Source organism: Pteropus alecto, unplaced genomic scaffold (genome assembly GCF_000325575.1).
Source record: "Pteropus alecto unplaced genomic scaffold, ASM32557v1 scaffold164, whole genome shotgun sequence".
NCBI lineage: Eukaryota > Metazoa > Chordata > Mammalia > Chiroptera > Pteropodidae > Pteropus > Pteropus alecto.
This window is the reverse complement of record NW_006439568.1, coordinates 3,138,324-3,147,353: the sequence shown is the minus strand read 5'-3', so window position 1 is coordinate 3,147,353 and position 9,030 is coordinate 3,138,324. Positions and strand designations below refer to the sequence as shown.

Here is a 9,030-nt window from a genome sequence, read left to right as displayed (position 1 = left end):
AAAAAATCACTGCAGGATAATGGGAAATTCACTAGGTTGAGATGCAGGAGGGTCCGGGAAGATGATGGGTAGCTAAATGTACCCCATGCTATTGTTCTCAAGTCAGTAGCCAAAACCTTCTGGCCACAGCGTGAAATCGGGCAGCTCTGTTTAGTGTCCATGTTTCGATCTAACTATAAAGTTTTATTTTATCCTATTCTTTCTTTATTCCTTATTTGTCGAGTGCCTACTAAGATCCAGACAGCGAGAACTCTGAGTGAAAAGACAACAGTCTCTGCCCTCATGGAGCTCACGGTCTAGTTGGAAAGAGAAAGCGGCACTTACTTGCCATAAGGCAGGAGTCCCCAACCCCCAGGCCAGACCTGTACTTGTCTGTGGCCTGTTAGGAACCGGGCCGCACAGCAGGAGGTGAGCTGCGGGAGAGTGAGCGAAGCTTCATCTGTATTTGCTGCCGCTCCCCAGCCCTAGCATCGCAGCCTCAGCTCCAGTTCAGATCATCAAGCATTAGATTCTCATAGGAGCACTGACCCCTGGTGCCAAAAAGGTTGGAGACCACATAAGTGACAACAATAAAGATGACAGTTTAATGAGCACTAAGCATGTGGGCCAAACATTTTGTCAGATTATCTCATTTAATCTGTCTGATGACCCTATGAGGAATTTTTATATTTCCGTTTTGCAGATGAGAAATCGAGGTTAAGTAAAATGCCCAAGGTCACGCAGCTAGCAAGTGGCAGAGCTGAAATATACATCCTCACTTGTAAACACTGCAAACTATTCCTCCCTTACACACACACACACCCCTTGGGAGATCAGAGGAGGAAGAGCACCGCACAAACCTAGCATTGCAAGGAGCACTTCCCTCAGAGGTGACAGAATTGGGTCCCCAGGAAATCTGCAAGCTTGCCGGATAGAGAAGGGGAGGAAGCACCTTCCAGGCTGCGGGAAGGGTGTGAACTCTGGAGCGGGGGAGTGTGGGGCGGGTCTGAGGAATCTGTCGGTTGTTCAGCATGGCTGCCATGTGGCCTTACTGGGGGGGGGGTGGGGGGTGGGGGAGGGATGGCGTTGGAGAGGCGTGCCGCGCGAAGGAGGTCCCACCGTATCTGGGGCGGAGGGGCCACTGAGGCTCTTCAGGAGGACAGATTTGAATTTCAGAAAGGTCACTCTGCTGTCTTGCATGCAAGTTGGCTCGAGGGGCTCAGAAGGGCACAATCACTGTGACCATTGTGACGGCTGGAGGAGGTGACCTGACAAATGTTCATTCTCTATAAAGCAAACTGGACTTTGGGCCATTTCTCCCTGAGTCCTAGAAGTAAGAAAATGCTTGCCGAAGTTCTTATTTTCAAAAGGATGGAGGACTCCGAAGAATAAATTCAACTCCTAGCTTTGTAACATACTATCAGAGGGGACCTTGGGCTAGTCTCTTTAATTCTCTAAATCTCCGTTCTTTCATCTATAAAATGGGGCATTGACATGACTACATCACAAAGTGTAACAGGAAGTAAACAGAAGAGATGAAAGGCATACACACACATTATAACTGTTTTATACCTAATCTTTTGATTCAGTTATCTATTGCTGCATGAAAAAAAGACCCTTAAAATTTAGTGCTGTAAGCAACATCTATTTTGCTTCTGAGTCTGCCGTTTAGGCAGATTTGGCAGGAGACAACACATCTCTGTTCCATGCAGTCTCAGAGGGCTGGAATTATGTGAAGGCTGTTTGCCCATAGGTCCAGAGTTGCTGCTGGCTGCTGACTGGGACCGTAGCCGGGAATGTCAGCAGAACACCTCACCTGGCCTCTTCATGTGGCTTGGGCTTCCTTATAACATGGCGGCTGGGCTCCCAGGAGGAGCAGCTTGAGAGAGAGCATAAATGGAAGCAGTACTGCTTTTTATGATGCGGCCTCAGGAATCACAGCATTACTTCTAACGTCATTTTATTAATTAGAAATGAGTCACTAAGGCTGGACCACATTCAAGAGGGAAATTAGTCTCCATCTCTTGATGAGAGGTCAAAGAATTTGTGGACATGGTTTAAAACCAACACATTCTTGCAGCAAATTATTACCGCATAGCAATGGGCCAGGTGAAGGTGGATCTGAGCAGAAGGGAGGTGATGTGAAGTCTCATTCCTATTTTGTTTTGACTTTAAGGAGGGAAACAGCACTTACGTGGCTGACAACACAGTTGAGATGCTGCCTGTGACAGCACTAAACTACTATATCACGTTTATTATACAAACAACTGAGCTCTTACATCATGTTTCAGAGCTAGAGGGGCAGTATCAGGAATCTTTTGGCTGAAAGTTGCAAAACCTAGTTCAAGTCGACCTATGTAATGAAGAGAATTTACTGGCTAATGTAGATAAAAAGTCTAGAGTGTGTACTTCAGGCAATGTTTGATCCAGTAGCTCCAAGATGTCCCGGAAGACCAGGTTTTTCTCTATTTCTTCACTTTGCCTTCTATGAAGTCACTTTTATTTACTGCTGGCTCTCTTTTTGATCGCAAGATGACTTCTAGCACTTCCTTGGTTGCGTGATTTTCTGTTTGTGTCCAGGCGGGGACACTAACCTCCTGCCACTGTGAAATCGTTGTGTCTGGTGTCTTCTTCTCTGACCCCAGCACCGTTGAGCTTCACCTCAGTCTGCAGGCCCTAGGACTGAGAGAGAGGGAAAGGCCACGGACGTCTCAGGGGGACCTGCCTTCCATGACCCAACTCGCAGAAGGAAGGCCTGGGTGTGCTGGCGGGAGCCCAGAGTGTCAGGCCAAGAATTTGCAAGGGTGTCACCGCCAGGCCTTGCTGCTCTGATGGCCTGGGTAATGTCGTCATGTGATGAGGCCGCACGCCTGCCAGAGCCCTTTAGCTGACCGGGGATGTCTTTGAGGCAAGGGGCATTGCATCTCGGTCCTCTATCCCTCCTTTCCAGGGCTCAGGGTACTGGATGTTTCTGGAAGGAAAGGGGTGCGAGGGGACTGAAGTCAGGGTGAACACGTCCTGGTTGCAGTCCAGGAGCTGCTTCCTCGGTGCTCTGTGACCCCAGCTACTGCGAGCCTCAGGTTCCTCATCGGTAAAGGGGGGCAAATGACCCCCACCCAGGCCTCTTCTTCCCCAAGACACAAGGATGTTTTTCAAAATTTTTTAAAAATTAAGTTTATTGGGGTAACATTGGCTAATACAATTATGCAAGTTTCAGGTGTACATTATAATTTGACATCTGTATATTCTGTCGTACGTTTACCATCCAAAGTCCAGTTTCCTTCAGCTACAATATATTTGATCTCCTTTACCGCGTCACAGGATTGAAAAGGCAGTGAAACCATGTCGTGAAAAGACTGGGTCCACAAGGCACATGTCAGAGGATTATTATTATTGTTAAAAATAATAGACAGCTTTGAAGCTGGTACCCCGAGGCTCCGGCAGAACCCAGCCACTGCCAGCAAGCTGCCGTCTTTCAGATTGAGACGCAGATACAAGAGGCAGAGAGGAAAAGCTGATCCTGGAGGCTCCTTCCTGAGACTTCTTTGTTTCCTTCTTCCCTCCGAGGCCTGCAGGGAATATGGGAGGCTTCCAACTTACACAGTGCTACCTGGTAGCAGAATCTGTACGGCCGCGGTGGCACCTGTCATCAGCGCCAGAGAGTCAGCCGGCTGGAGGGGAGGAAACAGAAGCCTCACTCAAAGGGATGCTCTAGGCTCCTCCCCCCCTCCCCTGTGTTCCTCCTCCTCCTTCCCTCTCCTGGACCCTCCAGTTCTGGGTCTCCTGAAGCCCTGCCATTCAGGGGCTCCTCCTCCTGCCAGGAGGTGGCATCCGTTTCCCACCTGTAACATCGCTTCCTCGATATTGGAGATGTAGTCCACCCACCATAATTTCATTTTTAAATCCACGTCTTTAAGAAATATTGCTGTCGGAAATGTAAACTTGGCTTACGAGACAAGTGGCTATCGATATAAATACATAATTATTGAAGTAAAAACAATGCATGCCTCCTCACAGAATTGGTTTCGGGTCCTTTCCGTGGTTTCTGTGCTGCCCTTCGGAGCGCCCCGAGGTAGAAGACGCCATCAGGCTCTGTCGGGTCCTGCACGGCGTGTTTACCTGTGTGAGGCAATTGACTGTGATTCGTTCCAAGCCTTGCAGCCATTTTGCAGATGAAGCAGCCAAGGCTTGAGGAGAGATTAAGTGACTTTCTCAAGGTTCCCAGACAGGAGACGGGGATCGGGGCCACAGTGGATCGATCGGGGGCCACAGTGGATTCGTGGAGCCTGGACACATCGTACTTGGCATCCTCCAAAGCTTTCAGCACAGTGCTTGACATGGTGGTGGCTGAGAGGGAGATTTCAAATGAGGAAGACAACCTCGGGGCAGTGGGGCACGACAGCTGAAGAAGCATGAGATGACAACACAGAGGCTGAGATAAATCACAGGGACGTGAAGTACAGCCTAGGGAACAGCGTCAACAATGTTGCAGGAACTATGGACGGTGACCGATGGGGACCAGACTCACTGTGGTGATCGCTTTGTCAGGTATATAAATGTATGACATACGATTTATACGTTGTACTCATATAGTATGGTATGTCAACTATAAGTAAAAATAAATTTTAAAAAGCTACAATAATAAAAATAAAAAGGACGTAGTTGTAGGAGTTCTGGAACATTTATTTGCATCAGCGGTTTTCCTCTCTCCCTGTCTGGGGGGAGGCGGAGGCCGAACTAATGGGGACCCGGTTTTTCTACTTTGCCTTGGTCCTCCTCCAACCTTTCTATAGTATGATTTTGAGTATGATTTCATTAGAGAAAGAATAAAAAACAAAGATTCTTTTGCTAAAAACAAGAAGAGCTCATTTTTAGGCGGCCTTCAAGGCTTCCCCAAATCCCGTCGACTGGGATTTTGTAATTTAAATGTGGGCACTCGCCCTTCCTGGCTGTGTGATGTTGGATGAGTCAGTCGGCATTCTGAGTCTCAGTGTCTTCAAAATGGGCACAAGGAGAGAACCGTTACTTAGTTCTCAGGGTTCCTGTGTGGAGGATGCACGGACATGACCTGGAAAGAGCGAAGGACTCTGCAGGAGTAAGGGATTGCTGGCTGTGCAATCATCAAACATTTCTTGAGTGGTAGCTCTGGGCTGCACTCCGGCTAAGTGCTAGAGATACAAACAGCCACTGGGCGCATAGGAAATAGATAAACAACGGGAGTGAGATAAATAAGCAGGCAATCGCCCCATGAAAGCATACGTGCCCAGAGCTAAGCCTGGGGTAGGGTCATCCTGGGGATGAGGTGGCGGGGAGGAGGGGGGGAGGTGGTAAGAAAGGGACATCTAGCATGAGTCTTAAAGTGGAAGCAGAAAACAGTAGTGACACTGGGTGCATATGTTACTGGAGAGTGGGGTTCCCTCCCGGTGTGTGGTCCAGGTTCTCGATGTCTCCAACAAAGAATCGAGCAAGACACTGAAAGACAGCAGGAAAGAAAAGCTTTATTAGAAGAGAAAGAACACTTCCAGACGTGGAAACGGGCCTGAGCAAGAGAAACGTGGCTCAAAGGCCTGGTAACAAAGCCTTTGGGGCTTTTATCCCTATTTGCTGTGGTTGGTGACTTTTCTGAGAGGAGTGGGCTTCCCTGACTGACAACTCACATTGACAGGACTCAGTGATTCATCGTTTGCTTTCCGCGCATGTTCGTTCGCAGAATTCGGTCTGTTGTAATGATATTAATGGACTTCTGGACATATGCGTCATCTTATAATGATGGTATAATGAGGCTCAGGTAAATTAAAGATTGTTGGGATCTTTACTGTGCAGGTGGAGTGACTGGCTGAAACTAGTACCCAACTTTCTGCTCACTTGTTTCTATGAGTTACTTTTAGCTCCCAAATGCCTCTGGCTTGCTTCAATGTGGGTGAACTAGGGCGGACCCCTTCGAGGATAGGATGACCTCAGTGTTTCTGCAGGCAGACCCGAAACCCCCTAACTAACTTTCCTGCCTAACTCTTTTCTAAGAGCCATGAACCCCTTATTATTGGTATGGATGTGGAGGGATGAGCGTCTCTTCTGTTTTTTTTCCTGCGCGGAATGGCCGAAGTCCCTAACTACAGGGGTTTCATGGAGCACTTTCCCTTTCTGCCTCAGTCAGGGTGGGGTCTTGGGTTTCCTACTGAAGTGCCACCTCAGTCCCTAGACAAGGAAAAGAAGATATGAACTTGTTATTTAAATCATATATTTATTAATTTTATTATCGATTTGCCTATTAAGAGAGTAAAAGGAAACAAGCTTGGTTAATATATTTCTTAAAGAGTAAAAAGACCTTTGGCCTAAAGTCCCCTCCCCTCTCGGACTCTAAGGGCCCTGTCTGGCCTAACGCCATGTCTGATAACACTGGGCCGATGACCCTTATCAATAGCCAGAGGATGTGAGTCACCAGTTTTAGGGCAGTTATTGGGATTTGAGGGAGAGGGCCTTTTTCCTAAAGAGAGGAGAAAAGAAAACTTAACTAGGTTTTATAAAAAGATTAAGAACTCTGCAAGAGATGTCTCGTTTCATTTCCTGCTAAAAGATTAAGAATTTTACAAGCGATGTCCCATATCACATGTACATATATTTCATTCACATAGGATTTGAGTCACATAAAATTAAGAATTCTGAGATCCCATTTCCCCTTTTGTGCAAGGATCTCATAGAGACAAAAGCAAATGCAAAACGTACTGTTGGGCCAACGGTACGAACTCCGTCAAGGAGTTCTGTTCCATCTTTTTGCAAACATCATTCTACCAACAAATATGCTAGGCCCTGTCCTCTTGAGAAAACTCGATACACTTACAAACCATAATACGTGAGGGCCCTCTGAGTGTCTAAGATAGACCTCAGGGAGGCAAGGTGTCTTCACAGAGGCCAAGAAGTACAGGAGTCAGGTTTAGGTCTGGGGGTGGCTGTGTGTGCAGGGGACACGTTCCAGGTCTGCAGTCTGAGGGACAGAGTTTGAGTCCATCACAATGGTTGCACAGCAATGGTTGCGTGTGTGTATGTCAACTAGTGAGCCGTGTGCTGAGGGTATGGAGATGAATCAACCCCTCTCCTTGCTTTAGGGCAGCATAGGACAGAGATACATAAAACGCCAATTAAAATCCATGATGCTAAGTGTCATGTGCAAGATGCTTTGAGAGCAGTTTTTGCGTGTGATGTTTTGGAAAAGACACAGAGATGGAAAACAGACACACCTGGGCTTCGATTCCAGCTCTGCCCCTCACTCTGTGATCTTGGGCAACTTATTTAACCTCTCTGAGCCTCTGTTTCTCCATCTAGAAAATGGGGGTGGAGTAATAACTTACCTGCCGGTACAGGTGAGTGAAGAGTACAGCACTGAGATGCCGCTGGGGAAGCACCTGGCTCAGTAAGCAGTGACTATCACCACCATCTTGGGCAAGACACTTAACTTCTCTAAATCTCCAGGAGCTTTGAATGTTCTCATCCACACACGAGGCAATGGAAGTGAAATGGGCTTTGAAAAACCGTGACAAGCAAACGTTATTGCTCTTAGGATTCTCAGCCAGACCGAATGAGGACAGAGAAGGTAAGTGCAGCGAGGTGCTTTGCCAGAGTCCAGTGAGGAACCGTGGGCCGGAAACATCTCGTGCCCCTCCCGCCCACTGCCCTGCAGAGCCCCACACGGTCCTCTCTCATCATCTGAAACCTAAGTATCTTCTGGACTATGGCCTGCAGATCCAGGGCTGGGTTTCTTTGTCTATCGGCAAAGTCCTGCTAGGAGGGGCACTCGCCGTCAGGCCTGAGAAAGAAGTCAGGCGTGGCTGGAATGCAGTTGCAAAAGAAGTTACAAGAGCCTGGCGAGAATGCTGAAATCAAGCGATGTCGAGAGGTTTTGTTATTTTTGAAAAAATGACTCATTCTGAGAAACCCTAACGACCTCACAGAACATTCACCTAGTTGCCTGTATGTATAAACCCCAAGCTCACTGCAGAGAAAAACAAATCCTGTTGTCACAGATGACGGAGGGGTGGCGGGGCGGTGAGGGCTGGCAGTGGGAATACGGATGCCAGTCTGATGAAGGAAGAGTTTAAAGATAACTCCTGCCCTCTAAGGGGACTTGTTTGAAATCTCCAAGTCCTCTTCCCTAAATCGTCCCACCAAACTATCACGAAAACATCCCCTTGGAGGTAACGTGTTCTTCGGTTTGACCTGAGATGACCAGGGTGGTAAGGTTATTCCCGCTTGATGTGCAAAGGAATTGCTGTCCCAATCACTTGAGCTATTTCTCCAAGATTGGGGGTGGGGCGGGGTGTGGCAGGTAGGGACGAAGGGAAGGAGAGAGTGAGAAGGAAATAAAGAGGAGGAGAAGGGAGAAGAAAGAAGAGAGGAGAAGCCCCGTGAATGAGAGCCAAGGTGAAAACCGCGCTCGCGTCGCGTGGAAGCTTGTCCTGTGGACAGACAGGTGTCAGCGTGGGTGCCTGTTGGCCGCCTCACTGTCAGATGCTCAGAGATGGACTCTTGCTCCGCCTCCGTTCTTAGCCGGATGCGTGACTTTTGGGAAACAGTTCTCTTCACCATGTCTCCACCTCTCGTCCGTGAAAGCATCAAGGTGAAAGGGGTCGAATAGACTCAGAGCTTCTGAAATTTATTAGGCGTACAAATATTCCGGAAAACTCGTTAGCATACAGGTTGCTGGGCCCCGCTCCAGAAAGTCTTTTTCTGAAGGTCTAGGGATGGGCCAGGGAATCTGCATTTGTAACAGGCTCCCCGAAGAGGCTGCTCCTGCCGATTGGTCACTGACCCTACTTTGAGTATCCTGGGGCTGGATGATCTTGAATGTCCCTGCCATTTCTGCTGTTCAATGATTCAAAAAACTCATCAGCTCCCGGTCATCGGGTCATTGAGAGGTGTGCCAAGTTCTGGGAACGTGAAAACAAACAAGACATGGTTTCTGCCTTTGGGGTCTAGCGGTCTAGGTAGGGAAACAGAGAAGATAAGGCTGTTCATCATTGCACATGGCGCAAAAGGGACGTGCAGAGGTGGGAGCCG

General features: G+C 48.1%; 1 long non-coding RNA gene across 2 annotated transcripts; it reads right to left on the bottom strand.

Moving 5' to 3' along the window:
- Positions 1–3,183: 3,183 nt before the first annotated feature.
- On the bottom strand, positions 3,184–7,825 carry LOC112483569. Of its 2 annotated transcripts, none has more exons than XR_003047684.1 (3): positions 7,326–7,825; positions 3,995–5,451; positions 3,184–3,650 (listed from the first exon to the last, which is right to left on the bottom strand). It is a non-coding gene; the product is annotated as an uncharacterized LOC112483569 (long non-coding RNA). The 2 variants fall into 2 exon arrangements; XR_003047683.1 differs by having other exon boundaries at positions 3,184–4,326; positions 5,381–5,451.
- Positions 7,826–9,030: the final 1,205 nt, after the last annotated feature.